The sequence below is a fragment of the Lolium rigidum genome, chromosome 2 (genome assembly GCF_022539505.1).
Source record: "Lolium rigidum isolate FL_2022 chromosome 2, APGP_CSIRO_Lrig_0.1, whole genome shotgun sequence".
In the NCBI taxonomy this organism is placed as follows: Eukaryota; Viridiplantae; Streptophyta; class Magnoliopsida; order Poales; family Poaceae; genus Lolium; species Lolium rigidum.
This window is the reverse complement of record NC_061509.1, coordinates 9,597,249-9,618,967: the sequence shown is the minus strand read 5'-3', so window position 1 is coordinate 9,618,967 and position 21,719 is coordinate 9,597,249. Positions and strand designations below refer to the sequence as shown.

General features: G+C 42.2%; 1 pseudogene; it reads left to right on the top strand.

Moving 5' to 3' along the window:
* The first annotated feature begins 1,615 nt into the window (after positions 1-1,615).
* Positions 1,616-21,719, top strand: part of LOC124689197 — a 41,217-nt pseudogene continuing 21,113 nt past the window's right edge.

The following is a 21,719-nucleotide window of genomic DNA, read 5'->3' as shown; positions in this document are numbered from 1 at the left end:
CGTTTTCGTTTTGGCACTTTCCATTTGTGTTTGGTCTTCGGTTTTGTGTGCCATTGCAGGTACCACAAGCTTCCGCAACATCGAAAACGACGACGACACCCCGAGGATCCAAGCGGTTCATTTGACACCTTCCACCACCATAGCAAGTTCGATCGTCGGCCACCATCATCAAGTGGTATAACTTGCCCTTTCCTTGTAGCCCTAGCCTCCTTTGCGTACCTTTCCCATCGAGAGTGGCTTTCTAGTGTTGCGAAGCATTGTGCAAGCGTCCCGACCGTGAGGGTGTGCGTGTGTTGAGAAAAGCTACGAAGCAAGCTCGTTGTGAAAAGATAAGCAAAAGAAGAGTGACATACTTACATAGATAGTACTATCATTACATAGTGAAAAAAAGGAAAGAACAATCCAAAAAGAGTGTGAGTAACACCATATACAGAAAAGTCCAAAGCTTATAAGCAAAAGAGAGAAAAGAGAAGAGAGGCGTCTTGCGCAAATCTAGTTGCTTCTCAATTTTGCAACCAAGCTACGGTCTCTCTTGTGTTAGGGTGACACCGAGCTAGTAGTCTTCGTTAGGACCAATTTTGTTCGTGCTCATTTTCCTTCGTCGCACTAACCCTATTTTGTCCCGTGCGTGTGTTCCACCTTGTGTATGCCTTTTGTGATCACCGCTTTTGACTTGTGACTTTTGGACCTTACCCACTTTTGACAATATACTTTTTGTTTGGTTTTTCCATTTGACTTTCCACAATCATACCTAACACCATATAGAGTTTTTGTTTTGTGTGTGTAACCAGTTGTTCCTCACCTTGACACACCTTTCCAATTTTTTTGTGAGTCTTTGACTTACTTCTGAGTTTTCCTCCACAACATAGTTCTTGTTTTAGTTGTAACCATGTCTAGTGGAGAGGGGAACCAACTACCGATGACACGGCACCAACATTGGATAGATACTCAAGCCATCAACAAGAGTATCCATGACCTCACGGCAAGGATCGATGAGACCATCATACGCTATGAAGAACAAGCTCAAGTGCAACGAAGGGACCTCAATGTCCAAGTGCAAGACCTCCATGACAAGCTTAATGCTCAGGGCCATGATATGAGGGCTACACTCGCTACTCAAGGTCAACAAAATATGGCGAGCATGAGAAGACAAGAAGAAAGGATTGCATGCCTTGAACAAGCTATTGCCAACATTGCTAACAATCGAAGCCAACAAGATCAAGGTCTTCGCGCTCTCATAGTTCATGGCATCGAGCTCCGTCTCCGTCTTACCATGCTTCTAATGAAGACCCGCACCACCATAATGTGGATGCTCTAGTACTTCAACAACAAGCTCGAAATGCGGAGCAAGCACGTGCTCAACTTGAACAAGAGAGACTACAACAAGCAAATCGTCAAGCTCAATTCCAAGAGGAACAACAACGTCTTCGTCATGATCAAGATCTCCTTCATGCACGTGAGCAAGAACGTCTTCTCCATGAGCAAGCGGCACATCAACAACAAGGACAACCACGTCCATCTCAAGTGGCCAATGCTCAATGGCATCCACAACATGACGCCGAACAAGAAGTGAACCAAGAACGCCAAATCATCAATGTTGATCCTCCTCACGATGATGGCGCAAGAAGAAACAATATGGATAATAGAAGACACAATCCTTTCAATCATCAAGCTCGTCAAGCACCTCATGCCCATCAAGGTGAAGGAAATCACCACAATGAAGATGAAGCACCAAGTGAAGCTAGTGCAATGCCACACCCTCGGCAACCACTTGGAAGGCGTCCTCCTCCTCCTAATCGCCGCAATGATGATGAGAATCCTCAACAACCTTGCAACCATAATGAGGATCAAGAGGATGCAAGACCAATACATCGACGCAATGACCGTAATGAGGAAGAAATCTATGGGAAGCTAAAGTTCACCATGCCCAAGTTCCAAGGAGAAGAATACCCCGATGCATACTTGTCTTGGGTACTCAAGGTTGACAAGATCTTCCGCATCCACAACTTCTCCGAAGCAAAGAAGGTGGCCATGGCATGACTTGAGTTTGAGGGATATGCAAATGTTTGGTGGGAAGAAGTAAACAAGAAGCGTGCTAAAGAAGACTTAGAGCCTATTGACACATGGGAAGAGATGCAAGAAGTCATTCACAACCGCTTTGTGCCCACCCACCACAAATGTGACCTCTTCAACAAGCTAACGCAACTCAAGCAAAGCTTCAAGTCCGTTGAGGGTATTACAAGGAGATGCACATGACCATGATGAGTGCGAATGTGGATGAGCAAGAAGATCAAACAATGACAAGATTCTTGAATGGATTGAACATTCTTGTCAAGAGGATAGTGGAATTCTTACCTTACACCAACATGGTTGATTTACTTCATCAAGCTACAAGGGCCGAGCGCCAAGTGCGAGAAGACTTAGCAAGTGCAAAGTCCAAGAACTTTTTTGCCGCAAGAAATGCAACGAATGCCTCTTCAAGCATCAAAAATACAAGTGCTATGTTTCCTCAAAAAAAAAAATACAAGTGCTATCTCCTCCAAGGATCCTCCCAAGCAAACAAGAAGTGCCATCAAGACAACAAGTTTCAAGCCGGAGCAATCAACTATGTCCTTGATACTTCCCAAACGTATCTATAATTTTTTATGCTCCATGCTTGTTTTGTTACAATTCTTATATGTTTTATGTGCACTTTTCCACACTTTTTAGCATTTTCTGGGACTAACCTGTTAACGAAGTGCCGCAGTGCCAGTTCATGTTTTCTGCTATTTTTGTGTTTCAGAAAAGTTATACATGAAAGTTTCTCGGAATTGGACGAGACAAAAGCCCAGAGTCTTATTTTTCCGGGACGAAGACGGAGCCAGAAGGACACGCGCAGGAGAGCTGCCACATGGCAGTACATAGGGCAGGCGCGGCCCCACCCTTGGCCGCGCCTGGCCCGTGTACTGGCGCCTCGTCGCCTCGTTTGCTCCGCCCTTCCGCCTATTTATTCCTCATATCGGGAAAACCCCAGGGGACCGAGCCTCCATCCACGAAAAGCTCCGACGCCGCCGTCAACCGAAACCCTAGTTCGGGAGGGTTCTTCAGTCCATCTCGGCACCCTGCCGGAGAGGGAAATCACCGCCGGAGGCCTCTACATCGCCATGTGTTCATCCGAGGTGATGCGTGAGTAGTCCTCCACGAGACCATGGGTCCATAGAAGTAGCTAGATGATTGTCCTCTCCTTGTTGTGCTTCATGTATAGATATTGTGAGCTGCCTAACATGATCAAGATCATCTATTTGTAATTGCTACATGTTGGTTTGATATGGATCTGATTTATAGATAGATTTCTTTGGGTGAGTTTATGTATTATGTTATTATGATCTTGCATGCTCTCCGTTTTTAGTAGATGCTCTGGCCAAGTAGATGCTAGCGACTCCAAGAGGGAGTATTTATACTCGATAGTGGGTTCATGCCTCTATTTAACCATGTGAAGTGACCTCGTTCTCTACGGTTGTAGATGTGATGTTGCTACTAGGGAGAAAACAGCGGTGTTCTATTCGAGGGTAGTTTCATTGTTTACTTTACACACATTTCTTAAAGCGATAGTCCGTTGCTTGCAACTTAATACTGGAGGGTGTCGCGGATGCAATCCTGAAGGTGGATTATTAGTCATAGATGCAGTTGGATTACGGTCTATGTATATTGTTATAATGCCCACATACTTTCATAGCATGTACTCTGCACCAACCATTAGCGTAGAATCTCTGTTTGTCAATTTCCCATATGTAATTTGTTTACCCAGCATATTTATTTTATTGGGGAGGCGCCTCTAGTGAACTGTGGACCTCGGTCCTTCTTCTTTTAATTGCAATCTTCTACAACATTTTTATATTCTGTTCTCTGCAAACAATTCTTCTTCCACACGGTTCGTTTAATCCTTTGTTTTCAGCAAAACCAGTGAGCTTGACAACCTCGCTGAAAATTGGGGACAAAGTACTTGGTTGTTTGTGTGCAGGTCTCCACGTTGCTGCTGACGCCGGTAGTGCGCCCTACCACGAGTTGGTTCGCAACACCTCGGGAGAGAATGTTTTTCTTTTACTGGTCGATAAACCTTCGTTTCTTACTGAGGGAAAACTTCCTGCTGTGCTCATCATACCTTCCTCTTGGGGTTCCACTCAACGTTGCGCATAAATTCTTCTTCATCAACTCCGCGCTAAGCAAAGAATTTTTCTGGCGCCGTTGCTGGGGAGAAAAGCATCTCTTCTGCGAGGGGAGTCTCTCACTCTCAACTCTTTTACTTTGTCATTGTTTTGCTTGCATATTTTATTTTTATCTTGTTTGCATTTTATATCAAAATTCCAAAAAAATTATTGTATTTGTTATTTTTATTGCATTTAGTTTACCATGATTATTGCCGAGTTTGAGTTTAGGAACCTATCTATAGGTGATGGATCTATAGTAGGGATAAATAATATTGGAGAGTTCCTTAATCATATTCGTAAGTATGAGAAAATCCCAGAAAAATCTTTAACTGAACTTGCTCCCGATTATGAAACCGCTATGGCTTGCCTAGTTAAAATGCTAAAGAGTAAATTTATTAGCATTCACCCATCCTTGCAATACATGTTTCTTAAACTGCATGAATTTGAGGATGGTGAGAAAAAAGAATTTATTCTTGAAACCTTCCTTAGAAAATTTAGGTATGAAGCTATAGAAGCAAGGAAAATATTTGATCATTATGGTATGCTAGGATCAAGCATAGATATTCTGAATTTTTTTGGTAAGATTAGTAAAGTTAAACCGGAGGAAATCAATATACCAATACCTCTTAAAACTTCAGCAGTGCGTGCATGAAGCTTATGATAGGAATTTTGATTGGATTGTTCCTGAGAATTTATTTGATGAAGAAAGTAAACCTAAAAGTGCTGAGAGAGGAACTTCAAAAACCACTATATATAGCATAGAATGCCTGGTTGAAACTACTTTCATTCCCGATCTTAATGATTTCTCTCTTGACAATACTTGATTTGCACCCTTTCTGCACCTAGCTCAAAGGCGTTAAAAAAAACGCTTATGTGAGACAACCCATGTTTTATTTCTGTTATTTTTGCACCACTTATGAGAGCATAGTTGTCATTCTTAGTTTTATGTCCATGATCCCAAGATTTTATTGATTGATTCATAATTATGGTATTTCTTGTCAAACTTTTTATTTCTAGTCATCCTTATGGGAAATTCAAAACGAAACCCGGGTCCAGATGATCTCGCTATCTGGACCACTCAATTTTATTGGGATCTGGGCGTCAGACAGTATAGTATGCAGTATTACATAACGTATGCCAATTATTGAACAGTACACTGGCCCACCTAGCGACATCATTTAAAGCCCAGTAGGCCGTTGCCCCTACTCGGTCTAAGATGCCGGCAGAAGAAATGGACCGTGGTGGACCGATTTAGCATATTCTTTCATCTGAACAAAAGACAGTTACAAGCATAGACATAGAACAACATGATCCACAAATTATATGTGCACACAAAATTCAGAACGGAGTAATACAAAGGTCGCCACCACGAAAGGATTGAAATTTGTTCATCTATCTGTAGGTGATAAACAAGACATATACGCTGATCTATTTTTCTTCCACCCACTTGACATGCAAACGAAACTAGCTATTTTTCTGGTGCGATACAAGCCGCCTCTCATTTCATATCAGTAAACAAATTCGAGCTAAAGATTGCTATTTACCTACACAGAACATCCTTGCATTTTTCCCCCACTTCGAGGATGCAAGCAGAGACACAAAAATTACCATCATCACCGTTTCTACAGAAGCATATACACACAAATTCCTTACTTTGTACGGATCATGGTTTTTGGGATCAGGTATGGATCATATGGTTTGGGATCAAGAACTATAAGTTTAGTTACACCTGCTCACCTCTTCATCCAGCCAGGCGACAGTGGATTGTCGTGGCTGGTCGACTCAGCAGAATCAGCGGGCAAAGGGACCTAGACGCCACCGCCACCCATGCCGCTTGCGATATCGCCAACACCAGTCCCGTCCACGACGTCCCCCAGCACAGACACACCCGCCGCCGCCGGTTGAGCGTTGTTGCTGACCGAGTCCTCATCTTGCAAACTCAGTACTGCTGCCTCAGTCGGGTACGGAGCATAGATTTGTTAATTAGACTCAGCCCAGGATTCACGGGAACCCAGGATTCACACACCACTCCATGGCTCCGGAATCCTTCTCTCTCCCGGTGGCCAAAGAAGAAGATATGAGAAGGGGGCGGGGGGGGTGCGCCGGCCTCTCTCCTGGTGGCCGTCACTGGAGAATCGCCCCGGCCGCCGCACGCGAAGATGAATAGGAGAAGGGGGGTCGGGGGTGTGCCGCAGCCTCTCTCCTGGTGGCCGTCACTGGAGAATCGCCCTGCCGCCGCAGGCGAAGACGAAGGTAGGAGAAGGGGGTCGGGGGTGCACGCAGCCTCTCTCCTGGTTGCTGTCGCTGCAGAATCGCCCGGGCCGCCGCACGCGAAGAAGAAAGTACGAGAAGGGGATTAACGCCGGCCTTTCTGGATCATTAGGAAAACTTCATTTATTTTGAGCGATATATGGGCTCGTAGCCATCACATGTGGTCCAGCACGGCAGCTCCGTTACACGACCGTCCGCCGACAACGGACACGGCAACCGCTCCGTCTCCGTATCGACAGGCCAACTGCATTTACGGCCTCAAGTATTGCTCGCCCTCTCGCTTTTCTGCACGCTGTATTCGCAGACGAAACAGTCCTGTCACACATCCCAACATTCAATTCAACGGTACAGATAGTAGGATCATCTGGACCCATGTTCCAAAACGCATCCTTATAATCTTTTAAAGGTGTCCAAGCATTTATGTTTTGCTTCCACTTATGGGACAAGCTGAGTACCACTTTATTATGTATCTATGCTATGCTCTTGACAATCACTTTGCTTTCCATGCACGTTATACATTTTCTTTTGTTTGATTACTATTCATGTTTTAGCATGGTTATTAAGTTTCATTGTTTGATTATATGATTCCAGCTATGTTTGCTTTTACACTTAGATTGATCAAAGTAGTGTGACAGCATGTCACCTTAAAAATTATTTGTTTGTTATCACTTACCTACTCGAGGACAAGCAAGAGTTAAGCTTGGGGATGTTGATACGTCCCAAGCGTATCTATAATTTTTGATGCTCCATGCTTGTTTTGTTACAATTCTTATATGTTTTATGTGCACTTTTCCACACTTTTAGCATTTTCTGGGACTAACCTATTAACGCAGTGCCAGTTCCTGTTTTCTGTTGTTTTTGTGTTTCAGAAAAGTTGTACATGAAGTTTCTCGGAATTAGAAGAAACAAAAGCCCAGAACCTTATTTTTCCGGGATGAAGACGGAGCCAGAAGGACACACGCAGGAGAGCTGCCACGTGGAAGTACATAGGGCAGGCGCGGCCCCACCCTTGGCCACGCCAGGCCCATGTACTGGCACCTCGTCGCCTCGTTTGCTCCGCCCTTCCGCCTATTTATTCCTCGTATCGGGGAAACCCCAGGGGACCCAAGCCTCCATCCACGAAAAGTTCCGACGCCGCCGTCAACCGAAACCCTAGTTCGGGAGGGTTCTGCAGTCCATCCCGGCACCCTGCCGGAGAGGGAAATCACCGTCAGAGGCCTCTACATCGCCATGTCTTCATCCGAGGTGATGCGTGAGTCCTCCACGGGACCATGGGTCCATAGCAGTAGCTAGATGGTTGTCCTCTCCTTGTTGTGCTTCATGTATAGATCTTGTGAGCTGCCTAACATGATCAAGATCATCTTTTTGTAATTGCTACATGTTGGTTTGATGTGGATCCGATTTATAGAGAGATTGCTTTGGTTGAGATTATGTATTATGTTATTATGATCTTGCATGCTTTCCGTTTCTAGTAGATGCTCTGGACAAGCAAATGCTAGCGACTCCAAGAGGGGGTATTTGTGCTCGACAGTGGGTTTATGCCTCTATTTAACCATGGGAAGTGACCTCGTTCTCTACGGTTCTCGATGTGTTGTTGATACTAGGGAGAAAACATCGGTGTTCTATTCAAGGGTAGTTTCATCGTTTACTTTACACACATTGCTTAAAGCGATAGTCCGTTGCTTGCAACTTAATACTGGAGGGTGTCACGGATGCAATCCTGAAGGTGGATTATTAGTCATAGATGCAGTTGGATTACGATCCATGTATATTGTTGTAATGCCCGCATACTTCCATAGCATGTACTCTGCACCAAGCATTAGCGTAGAATCTCTGTTTGTCAATTGCCCATCTGTAATTTGTTTACCCAGCATATTTATTTCATTGGGGAGGCGCCTCTAGTGAACTGTGGACACCGGTCCTTCTTCTTTTAATTGCAATCTTCTACAACATTTTTCTGTTCTGTTCTCTGCAAACAATTCTTCTTCCACACGGTTCGTTTAATCCTTTGTTTTCAGCAAAACCAGTGAGCTTGACAACCTCGCTGAAAGTTGGGGACAAAGTACTTGGTTGTTTGTGTGTAGGTCTCCACGTTGCTGCTGACGCGGGCAGTGCGCCCTGCCATGAGTTGGTTCGCAACACCTCGGGAGAGAACGTTTTTCTCCTACTAGTCGATAAACCTTGGTTTCTTAATGAGGGAAAATTTCCTGCTGTGCTCATCATACCTTCCTCTTGGGGTTCCACTCAACGTTGCGCATAAATTGTCCTTCATCAAATCCGTGCTCAGCAGTCTTCCAAAGCTTCCATCGGATCTAGTAACATCACTTTCTTCAAGTGTGGTGCTCAAGGACATAAATCCTTTGAATGCAAGAACACAAGAGTTATGATAACTCGGGATGATGGAGATGTGGAGTACTTAATTGAAGGTGAATATGAAGCCTTAGTACAAGCTGCAACCAATCTTGAAGATGATGACTTGGAAGACCAAGAGCAAATCCTATGTTTACATGATGCAAGACCATCACTTGTGTTTACCGAAGTTTTGACAACCCATGCACTCCCCAATGAAGACCAAAGATGCAATATCTTCCAAACAAGAGCCGGAATCAATGGCAAGTCAATAAAGATTATCATCGATGGAGGTAGTTTCCACAACCTTGCAAGCACCGAACTATGCTCCAAGCTCAACCTCCCGCTCCGGAAACACCCCCATCCTTACCATGTTCAATGACTAAGCGACAACGGAATGTGAAGATCCAACACACCGACACAATATCCTTCAAGATCGGCGCCTATGAAGACACCGTTGAGTGTGATGTAGTGCCTATGACGGTGTGCCACATGCTACTTGGTCGCCCTTGGCAATATGACAAAAGAGCAAACCATGATGGTTACACAAATGCCTATAGCTTCAAGGCCGACGACAAGTCCTTCATCCTACGCCCAATCAATCCTAGCCAAATAATTGCGTACAATGCATAGAATTTAGCGAGCGCTAAGGAAGCTACTATCCCTAGTGAGATGAGAGGTGAGAGTGTGATCCACCAAAAAGAGAGTAAGCGCCACAAGCCATATGTGAGTGAGATGAAGAGTTTCCTGATAGCTACCAAGAGTGAGATGAGAGAAGTGCACCACAACCCATCCACCAAATTGCACTATGTGCTCATTTGCAAGGGGCCGCCCTTGGAGACTAATAACTTAACAACACTTCCTTCGTCTTTATTGTCTCTTTTGAAGGAATTTTAAGATGTCTTCCCCAACAAGCTCCCTCATGGGATACCACCGCTTAGAGGAATCGAGCACCGTATCGACCTCATACCCGGCGCTTGATACGTCTCAAACGTATCTATAATTTCTTATGTTCCATGCTACTTTTATGATGATACTCACATGTTTTATACACATTATATGTCATTATTATGCATTTTCCAGAACTAACCTATTGACGAGATGCCGAAGTGCCAGTTCCTATTTTCTGCTGTTTTTGGTTTCAGAAATCCTAGTAAGGAAAAAGCCACGGTACGAGAAACCTTCCAGAGCCGCCGCCATCGCGAAGCCAAGATCTGGGGGACAGACTGTTCCGGCACGCTGCCGGGACGGGGAAGTGCCCCCGGAAGGCATCTCCATCGACACCACCGCCATCTCCATCGACGCTGCTGCTTCCTATGATGAGGAGGGAGTAGTTCTCCCACGAGGCTAAGGGCTGTACCGGTAGCTATGTGGTTAATCTCTCTCCCATGTACTTCAATACAATGATCTCATGAGTTGCTTTGCATGATTGAGATCCATATGATGAGCTTTGTAATCTAGATGTCGTTATGCTATTCAAGTGGATTTTACTTATGTGATCTCCGGAGACTCCTTGTCCCACGTGTGTAAAGGTGACAAGTGTGTGCACCGTGTGGGTCTCTTAGGCTATATTTCACATAATACTTATTCACTGAGTTATGATTTGAGTTGGATGTCTCTATGAAATTGTGGTGTGTTAGTACCTCCTATGAATGCTCACAGTGACAGCGTGGGGTGTTTATGAGTACTTGGGAATACATCTTTAAGGTTTGCCTACATGATGAATTAGTGTTCGTTATCTTGCCAGAGAGTAATTCAGAATAGCATAGTGAAGTGCTTATTTATATTCCTTTATGATTACAATGTTGAGAGTGTCCACTAGTGAAAGTATGATCCCTAGGCCTTGTTTCCGAATATGGAAACTCCGTTTATTTACTGTTCTACTGCATGTTTACTCGCTGCCATATTTTATTGAGATTGTTATTACCGCTCATATACATCCATATCACTTGTATTTCACTATCTCTTCGCCGAACTAGTGCACCTATACATCTGACAAGTGTATTAGGTGTGTTGGGGACACAAGAGACTTCTTGTATCGTAATTGCAGGGTTGCTTGAGAGGGATATCTTTGACCTCTTCCTCCCTGAGTTCGATAAACCTTGGGTGATTCACTTAAGGGAAACTTGCTGCTGTTCTACAAACCTCTGCTCTTGGAGGCCCAGCATTGTCTACAGGAATAGAAGCGTGAGTAGACATCAAGCTATTTTCTGGCGCCGTTGCCGGGGAGCGAAGAAAAGCTACACCATAGAGATTTCTACCTCCCACGTCAACCACGCGCCAGTTATGGACAGCAAGCTATTTTCTGGCGCCGTTGCCGGGGAGGTAAGGTAAAAGGTATTCACATCCTCCGACTACTAAGCTATTTCCTAGCACTGTTGCCGGTGTGTGAGTGCTCGAAGCTATTTCCTTTAGATCCTGCAATTGCATCTTTTTGTTTCTTGTTAAACACTAGTAAGGCATAATGGAAAACAACCGTGAGCTTTTTAAACTATTTCCTGAGTTAAGACATGGATTGTTTGATGCGAAAATTAAAAAACCTATGGAACCTTATTTGCATGCTAGTAGTAATATTAGTATGAACGCTTTGAACACCATTGTTGATAATGATATAGAAAGTTCTAAGCTTGGGGAAGTTGGTTTTGATGAGCATGATATTATTAGTCCCCCAAGCATTGAGGAGAAAATTTTCTTTGATGATACTTTGCCTCCTATTTATGATGATTATAATGATAGTGGTCTTCTGGTGCCGCCTACTATGGAGGATAGATTTAATTATGATTACAATATTCCTCCTATATTTGATGATAGCTACTTTGTTGAATTTGCTCCCACTACAATTAATAAGAATGACTATGCTTATGTTGGAAGTAGTAATAATTTTATGCATGAGACTCATGATAAGAATGTTTCATTTGATAGTTATATTGTTGAGTTTGTTCATGATGCTACTGAAAATTATTATGAGAGAGGAAAATATGGTTGTAGAAGTTTTCATGTTACTAAAACACCTCTCTATATGTTGAAAATCTTGAAGTTGCGCTTGTCTAGTCTTCCTATGCTTGTTGCATTATGCCTACATGACTTGTTTATTTACAAGATTCCTTTTCATAGGAAGTGGGTTAGGCTTAAATTTGTTTTGAATTTGCTTCTTGATGCTCTCTTTTGCTTCAACTCTTATTTCTTGGGAGTGCATCATTAAAACTCCTGAGCCCATCTTAATGGCTATAAAGAAAGCACTTCTTGGGAGATAACCCATGTTTTTATTTTACTACAGCAATTTTGTTTTATATTTGAGTCTTGGAAGTTGTTACTACTGTAGCAACCTCTCCTTATCTTTATTTTATTGCATTATTGTGCCGAGTAAAGTCTTTGATAGTAAGGTTCATACTAGATTTGGATTATCGCGCGAGAAACAGATTTCTTGCTGTCACGAATTTGGGCAGGGTTCTCTGTAGGTAACTCAGAAAAATCTGCCAATTTACGTGAGTGATCCTCAGATATGTACGCAACTTTCATTCAATTTGAGCTTTTTCATCTAAGCAAGTTAAGTGCCCCTGAAAAATTCATCTTTACGGACTGTTCTGTTTTGATAGATTCTGCCTTTTATTTCGCATTACCTGTTTTGCTATGTTTGATGGATTTCTTTGTTTCATTAACTTTCAGTAGCTTTGGATAATGTCCAGAAGTTTTAAGAATGATTATGTCACCTCTGAATATATGAATTTTTTATTATGCACTAACCCTCTAATGAGTTTGTTTTGAGTTTGGTGTGGAGGAAGTTTTCAAGGGTCAAGAGAGGAGGATGATACAATAGGATCAAGAAGAGTGAAAAGTCTAAGCTTGGGGATGCCCCCGTGGTTCATCCCTGCATATTTCAAGAAGACTCAAGCATCTAAGCTTGGGGATGCCCAAGGCATCCCCTTCTTCATCGACAACTTATCGAGTCACCTCTAGTGAAACTATATTTTTATTCCGTCACATCTTATGTACTTTACTTGGAGCGTCTCGTGTGCTTTTATTTTCGTTTTGTTATTTTCATTTTCTGAATAAATTCATGCTTGTGTGGGAGAGAGACACGCTCCGCTTGTTCATATGAACACTGGTGTTCTTAGCTTTACTTTTAATGTTCATGGCGAAGGTTGAAACTGCTTCGTTCATTCTTATATGGTTGGAAACAGAAAATGCTTCATGTGGTAATTGGTATAATGTCTTGAATAATTTGATACTTGGCAATTGTTGTGCTCAAATAGATCATGTTTAAGCTCTTGCATCATGTACTTTGCACCTATTAATGAAGAACTACATAGAGCTTGTTAAAATTTGGTTTGCATGATTGGTCTCTCTAGAGTCTAGATATTTTCTGGTTAAGGTGTTTGAACAACAAGGAGACAGCGTAGAGTTTTATAATGCTTGCAATATGTTCTTATGTAAGTTTTTCTGTACCGTTTTATACTTGAGTTTGCTTCAAACAATCTTGCTAGACTAGCCTTGTATTGAGAGGAATTCTTCTCGTGCATCCAAATCCTTGAGCCAAAAACTATGTCATTTGTGTCCACCATACCTACCTACTACATGGTATTTCTCTGCCATTCCAAAGTAAATTACTTGAGTGCTACCTTTAAAATTATATTCTTTGTCTTTGCAATATATAGCTCATGGGAAAGTAGCCTTAAAAACTATTGTGGTGAAGAATATGTAGCTATGTATCTTATTTCTTATAAGTTGCTTGTTGAGCGGTAACCATGTTTCTGGGGACGCCATCAACTATTACACTTTTGTTGAATATCATGTGAGTTGCTATGCATGTTCGTCTTGTCTCGAAGTAAGGGTGATTTATCATGATCAAATGGTTTGAGTATGCATATTGTTAGAGAAGAACATTGGGCCGCTAACTAAAGCCATGAATCATGGTGGAAGTTTCAGTTTGGACATCAATCCTCAATCTCTTATGAGAATATTACTCGTTGTTGAATGCTTATGCATTAAAGAGGAGTCCATTATCCGTTGTCTATGTTGTCCCGGTATGGATGTCTAAGTTGAGAATAATCAAAAAGCGAGAAATCCAATGCGAACCGATACGTCCAAAACGTATCTACTTTCCCGAACACTTTTGCTATTGTTTGGCCTCTAATTTGTGTATTTTGGATGCAACTAACACGGACTAACGCTGTTTTCAGCAGAACCGCTCTCGGTGTCTCGTTTTTGTGCAGAAATCCAACTTTCGGGAAAAACCTCGGAATTTATGCAGAAGGCCCTATTTTCCCAGAAACTAACGGAGCCGTAAGGGCAATTGAAGTGGAGGCCCGAGGGCCCCACACCACCCGGTGGCGCGGCCCGGGGGGCCCGCGCGGCCAGGTGGTGTGGCCCCTCGGCCGGCCTCCGACGCCCCCTTCGGACTACTTATTCGCCTCGACCTAAAAACGCCCGGAGAGAAGTCGAAGTCGCCGTAAACCCTCCGGAACGCCGCCACATCGCGAAACTCCGTCGCGGGAGCCGAAGTCTCCGTTCGGCACTCCGCCGGGACGGGGAATTGGAGGAGATCATCACCGCCATCACCGCCAACGCCTCTCCATCAACCAGCAATGTTTCCCCCATCCATGTGTGAGTAATTCCCCCGCTGTAGGCCGAAGGGGATGGTAGGGATTGGATGAGATTGGTCATGTAATAGCATAAGATTGTTAGGGCATAGTGCCTAGTGTCCGTAGATGGTACTTTTATGATATTGTTGCAACTTGTTATGCTTAATGCTTGTCACTAGGGCCCGAGTGCCATGATCTCAGATCTGAACATGTTATTATTTCATCATGATATTCGTTGTTTATGATCTTACCCGCAAGTTGTATACACATGTCGCTGTCCGGAACCAATGGCCCCGAAGTGACGAAATCGGGACAACCGGAGGGAATGGCAGTGATGTGAGGATCACATGTGTTCACGGAGTGTTAATGCTTTGCTCCGGTACTCTATTAAAAGGAGTACCTTAATATCCAAGTAGTTTCCCTTGAGGCCCGGCTGCCACCGGCTGGTAGGACAAAAGATGTTGTGCAAGTTTCTCATTGCGAGCACGTACGACTATAATTGGAACACATGCGTATTGATTGATTAGTACTTGGATACCGTTTTATTATTATCTGCAAATGCTCTGCTATGATTGTTACATGAGTTTCTCTCATCCATGCAACGCCCGTCATCCGTCCCCGTGCCTACAGTATTTTAATCCTGCTGTTTACTAAAATCACTACTGCTGTCTTTGTTACTCGCTGCTCGTTATTTCACTACCGCTATTACTATAAAACCGTTACTATCGATAAACTCTTGCGAGCAAGTCTTTTTCCATGTGCAGCTGAATTGACAACTCCGCTCGTTAAGGCTTTCAAGTATTCTTTGTCTCCCCTTGTGTCGAATCAATAAATTGGGTAATACTTCCCTCGAAGACCGTTGCGATCCCCTATACTTGTGGGTCATCAAGACTATTTTCTGGCGCCGTTGCCGGGGAGCATAGCTTTATTTGGAAGTTCACTTGGATTGATATTGTTCGCTGCAAATTCTCCATCATGGGTAAACCTCGCGATACTAAGATCGCCATATTACCATCCACTACAAGAAAAGGTACAATTCCGAGTACCTCCGCTACACTTGATTCACCATCCGTGATTGATAAACTTGTTTCACCGCCACATGCTTCGCATGCGGGTACATCTCGCTGAATCTGAACACTCTCATAATACCGATAATATTTCGCTGTGCTTGATGATAGTGGTTCATTGGGAACTTTTCTAGATGCTTCCATTGCTAGGGCTAGACAAACCGAAAATGCTGAAATTCCCGATGTTACTACACCCGTTAATTCACCCGAACTTGAATACTCTAGTGATGATCTTGATGAAGATTATGTGGAACTTGATGATGATTTTATTGAAAAATGCCATGCTACTACCGATGCAAGAAAAATTAAAAAGTTGCTTGCGTAACATACCGTTAGATATAAACCGTCTCCCGATCCTAAATTTGCCACATCTCCTATAAACATTAGGGATAAAGATTATGATTTTTCTCTTGATCTATCTCATATAGCTATTGTTGAGAAAACACCTTTTTGTGGTACTGAAAAAGAAAGTGCCGTTGAACACATGACTGAGTTATCTACTTTGAGTAGCTTGTTTTCTGATGATGTTAAGAAGCGTACTTACTTTGTTGCTAAAATATTTCCATTCTCATTGAAGGATGACGCTAAAACTTGGTATAATAATTTGCCACCTGGTTCTATTAAAAGTCCAAAAGAATTACTTGCTGTTTTCTTCCGCAAATACTTTCCTCGCTAGTGCTCAACATGCCGCTTTGCGAGAGTTTATAATTTTGATCGTGGAGATGAAGAGAAATTGCCCGAGGCTTGGGCGAGATTTTGCTCTCTTATTAGAGCTTTGCCCGACCATGATTTAGAAAAGCATGATTTACTTGATATATTTTATAGTGGACTAACCATTGAGTCTAGGGCATACCTGGATAGTTGTGCTGGTTGTGTTTTCAGAAAAGAACTCCGTACGACGCTCGAAGAATTATTGGCTAAAATAGGCCGGAATTATGATGATTGGAATACGCCCGAACCAACTCCAACGCCAATAGTGAAGAAGAGGGGTTTAATTAAATTGAATGATGAAGATATGAGGGAAGCCAAGAAGTCTCTCAAGGAGAAAGGTATTAAATCTGAAGATGTGAAGAATCTACCTCCAATAGAAGATATATGTGAGATAATTCCCCCTTCATCCATGATTGAGGTAAACTCGCTTCAACGCTTTACTAGGGAAGATATTCCGTATTCGAAACCTCCTGCACAATGCTTAGATGAGTTTGATAATTATATTGTTAAGCAAGAAAATTTTAATATGAGAGTAGAGAATCATTTAATGGAAAATTCTCAAGCTATTAGTCAATTGCATGATATTGTGGAGAGAACCTCCAATGATGTTAAGATGCTTGTCAAACATTTTCAAATGATTCAGTACTCAAATTGATCAACTCACTAAAGTGCAAAATGACTTGTTAGGGAATAATTCTAAAGAGAAACATGCTTATGAAGTAACAACTAGAGGTGGTGTCTCTACCCAGGATCCTCTATATCCCGAAGGGCATCCCAAAAGAATTGAACAAGATTCTCAACGCACCGAACCTAGAGCTCATTCTAAGAAAAAGAAGAAGAAACATAAAAATGTTGTAGAATCCTCTCGAACCTGCTAATGATCCTAATAGTATTTCTATTTCGATGCTGAAACCGAAAGTGGTAATGAACATGATAATGATAAAGATAATGATAAGATTGATACTCCCGATAAAGAAGAGGTTGAAGAAGAACTCGAAAAGCATGCTAAAAATAAAAAGTATACTAAAGAAGATTTTATTACTGAGAAACATGGTAATGAAAGAGAACCTTGGGTGCAAAAGCCAATGCCTTTTCCTCGCTAAGAAACTAAAATCAAAGGAAGAAGAACACTATAATAAATTCTGTGATTGGATGAAACCTTTATTCTTGCAAATCCCTTTGACTGATGCTATTAAATTGCCTCCTTATTCAAAGTATATGAAAGATATTGTTACTAACAAAAGGAAAATCCCCAATGAGGAAATTTCTACTATGCTTGCTAATTACTCTTTCAATGGCAAAATTCCAAAGAAGTTGGGCGACCCAGTTATACCTACTATTCCTTGTTCTATTAAGAATAATTATGTTAAAACTGCTCTATGTGACTTGGGAGCCGGTGTTAGTGTTATGCCTTTTTCTCTATACAAGAGACTTTACTTAGATAAGTTGATACCTACTGATATATCTTTGCAAATGGCTGATAAATCTACTGCTATTCCTGTTGGTATATGTGAGAATGTTCCCTGTTCAAGTTACTACTAACTCGCTTGATATTAACCGATTTTGTTGTATTGGAAATGCCCGAAGATGATAATATGTCTATTATTCTTGGGAGACCTTTTCTTAACACCGCAGGGCTGTTATTGATTGCAACAAAGGAAAGGTCACTTTCAATGTTGATGATAAGGAACACACCGTCTATTTCCCCAAGAGGATTGAAAAAGCGTGCGGAGTTAATACCATCTCTCATGTGAGAACTATCAAAGTGGGAACTATTGATTGTCCCATATATGAGCCTAAAGAAGAATATCAAACTCTTGTGATTGGATCCATATCAATACAATTTAAGGTAACATGATTGATTTGAGGTTTATTTCTTCATATGCTATGTAAAATTTATTTGGTGGCAAGACTTGATCAACCTTGTTAACAAATACCTTTTATATGCATAGAGGAGGTAAACAACATCTCTTTCTTTCTCCACTTGCTTTAGTTGCTGTAGCACTTTTACTTTGCAAAGTTTCTTAATTGATTTGAGATTTCAAAAATTTTCCCGGCCGTAATAATAAACTTAATACCCGGAAAATGTGCATTTTTCAAAGTTTTCAAAAATTCGCGAAAATTATACCGTTGGTCCTATTTTTCGACGAGGCACCTGGGAGCACCCGAGGATGACCCGTGGGGCACCAGAGGGCGCCAAACCACAGGCCGGCGCGGCCTGCAAGGTGGCCGCGCCACCATGTGGTGTGGGCTCCCCTCTGCCCCACTTTGTCATCTCTTCCTCCCAGCACCTTCTCTCTCCCGAAAAAACTCGTACCAAGTTCATCTCTCTCGCGTTTTTGCTCCAGAGCTCCGCATTTCTCGATCTCTTTGCTCAGCCCAGATTTCGTCCGAAATTTGGCACATTTGCTCTTCGGTATGTGACTCTTTCACCCATCCAAGTAGAATTTTGTTTGGTTGAGTATATCTTGAATATTTTGCTGCTGTAGGTAACATGTTTGGTGAGCTTGCATGCTTGTTCTAATTGGTAGAAATTAGTTTTGATGTATGATTAGTACTCTAGCAAGTTCCTATGGTAGTTTCCCTCAATTGTATGTCACCAAATCAAGTTTTATATTGTTTGTTGAAAATTTCAGAAAATGAAGAAGTTCAAATTTGGAGAGTTGTTCAAGAAGGGAACAACCAGCACCGGGAGGCCTTCTAGGTCCTCCACCCAAATTAGGCGGTCGTACAACGAGGACATCCTCGCGCCTAGCTTCGCGCCCGAAGAGGACAACGGGCCTCCTAATGCTTCTACTTTTCCATGCTTTGATTTTCTAAGGAATGCAGGAATATTGGAGGACTTCTTAACACTTGTCAACAGGGCAGGGTTAACCACCTATATGGGCGATGAAAGGGAGCAATACTACTTGCTCACCAAGACTTTCGTTGAGAGTTTCCAGTTCAACAACAAACAATATGAGCCAACGGTTGCGTTCAGGATCTATGGTAATACTGTGACTATGCCATTGAAGGATTTTTGTTGTGCCTTGGATATTGCCCCTGTAGGTACAACAAGTAGGATTGATGACACCCCCGGGACTTGCTGGAGCTCTACCGAGGGATTACCGATGATGATTGTCGCACCATTCAGCGGGGCAAGATAAGGAACATTCAACTCCCCGCTGTTAAATATTTTGCATATTACATTGCTACTAGCATTCTTGGTAGGGAAAACACTAGTAATATCTCTAGCTACCATCTTGCTTTCTTGAACATTGCACTTACTGGACAAACATCCTATCACCTTGGTGCTCTTATTGCTCGCCGCCCTGTCTACCAGGGGGCCTATTTTTGGAGGAACCATTGCACTCGCGTGTTTTAACATTTCTTAATCTTCCTATTGATCCTAATGATGTGCCATTGGCCCCTAGGAGACTCGATATTACTGCTATGAAGAGTCATCATTTTGTTACAACTGACTCTACTTTAGATAATATGGTATATAGAATGTTGTTTTCTGACGGGGAGGAGAAGGAAATCCCTCTTCCCCAACCTGGTTTGTTAAGTATTGACAGGCAATCATGGTCGTGCACTAAGGAGGAGGTGGATGAACATATGAAGATACAAGAGTTCCACCAGCAACATGACTCCGAGGACGTCGGGACCTCCTACGACCACACCGTCACATATCCGGGTGCTTCTTCTAGCACATACCCGGAATACGACCCATCTTCATATTACGGAGATACTACTTCATGGGATCGATGGGATTGAACTCCACTTAGGCCAAAAGCCTAAGCTTGGGGGGAGGTATACCGGCATCACTCATTCTTTGCATATTATGATTGCTGGATACTTGTATATACTTGTTTAGTCTCTTTGAGTGGTTTTCTAATGAGAGGAAGATGATATTTGGGGAAGTGCTGCCTGAAAACAGACTCTGGGCTGTTACCGTAAAAATTCGTGTGCCCAGCCAGAACAGTATTTTGAGTTGAAAATTTTTGTGCATGTTCCCCAGGTTGTTATCTAACTTTCATTAGTTGAACACTTTTCGAACTGAGCAACGTAAGATTTTTGTACAAATCTATTTCTGTACTGCTGTCAGGTTTTGGCAGATTTCGGCCATCTCGCTTTTCTGTGTTTCTTTTAGTTTGCTATTTCTTGTTTTTGCTTTGTTCCTTTCCAAAACACAAAAAGACCAAAAATATTTCTGTTGTTTCTCTTCACCATTTGTTTGCTTTGGTTTCTTGCATTTGTTTCGCTTTATTTGCTATTGCTAGTTTGCTATAAGAAAACCCAAAAAGATTTTGCTTTGTTTGCTTGTTTCCTCTTGTTCTTATTTGCAATTTGAAAACACCAAAAATATTTGCTGTTCTTCTTTGGTTTGTAAAGTTCATCATGAGTTCAATGGTTTTCGGTGGCTGGAGCGTGGTTTTGATTTCATATTATCCAAGCTACACAAGTGAAAATGCAATAATGACGATCTACGACAATCTGATTGTGGTGAGAGGCTGGTATGAACTCTATTTGTTTTCATTTTTGTACATATACTCATCCATGTGAGCATGCTTAGTTGGTTCATGTGAGGTATATGTTATTTAAGAAAGTCTAGTAGTTCATGATCTCTCATGTTTAGCTCCAATTGATTAATATGAGTAGCATGTCATGGATGTTTGCTTGCATTGTTTTATTCATAAGTAAGTATGGCATTGTGGTATCCTCCTCTGAATAATTCATTTATATTGACTTGGCACATGCTCACGCATGCATATGACTGAACAAAAAGTCAATTAAGCCTCGATGATCTATATTGCTTCGTAGTTCTTGTATCACTTTTATGCCTCTGTTAATTTATTTTGCCGCAAGCATGATTATGACGATGCTTCGCTCTCTTGATTTGTCGCTCCCTAGTCTTTTTGCTAGCCTTCATTTGTACTGAGCGGGAACGCTGCTCGTGCCTCCAAACACATGAAAACCAAGTTATTCCAGAGTGTCCACCATAAATACCTATGCATGGCATTTCAAACCATTCCAAGTAAATTCTCATGCGCTACCTTTAAAATCTTCAAAATGCTTCTTAATTTGTGTTAATGTTTCATAGCTCATGAGGAAGTATGTGGTGTTTAGCTTTCAACCTTGTCATTTACTTTTGACGGACTCTCATATGGAATAGTGGCACATCCGCTTATCCAATAATTTTGCAAAAAGAGCCGGCAATGGGATTCCCAGTCCCAAATTAATTAACAAAAATAGACACTCCTCCATGGTATGTGATTGTTGGACGGCACCCGAAGGATTCGGTTAGCCATGGCTTGTGTAAGCAAAGGTTGGGGGGAGTGTCATCATCATAATAAAACTAAAATAAAAAGGCACTCCTTCATGGTATGAGATTGTTGGCAGGCACCCGAGGATTCGGTTAGCCATGGTTTGTGCAAGAAAGGTTGGAAGGAGTGCCAAATAAATATGCAATAATTCATGGGAGCCGCTCTTGAAAGTCCGGTTGGCGAGGTAGTTAGTGTACCCATTACCATTCGTTGACAACAACAAACACCTCTCAAAATAATTTTACT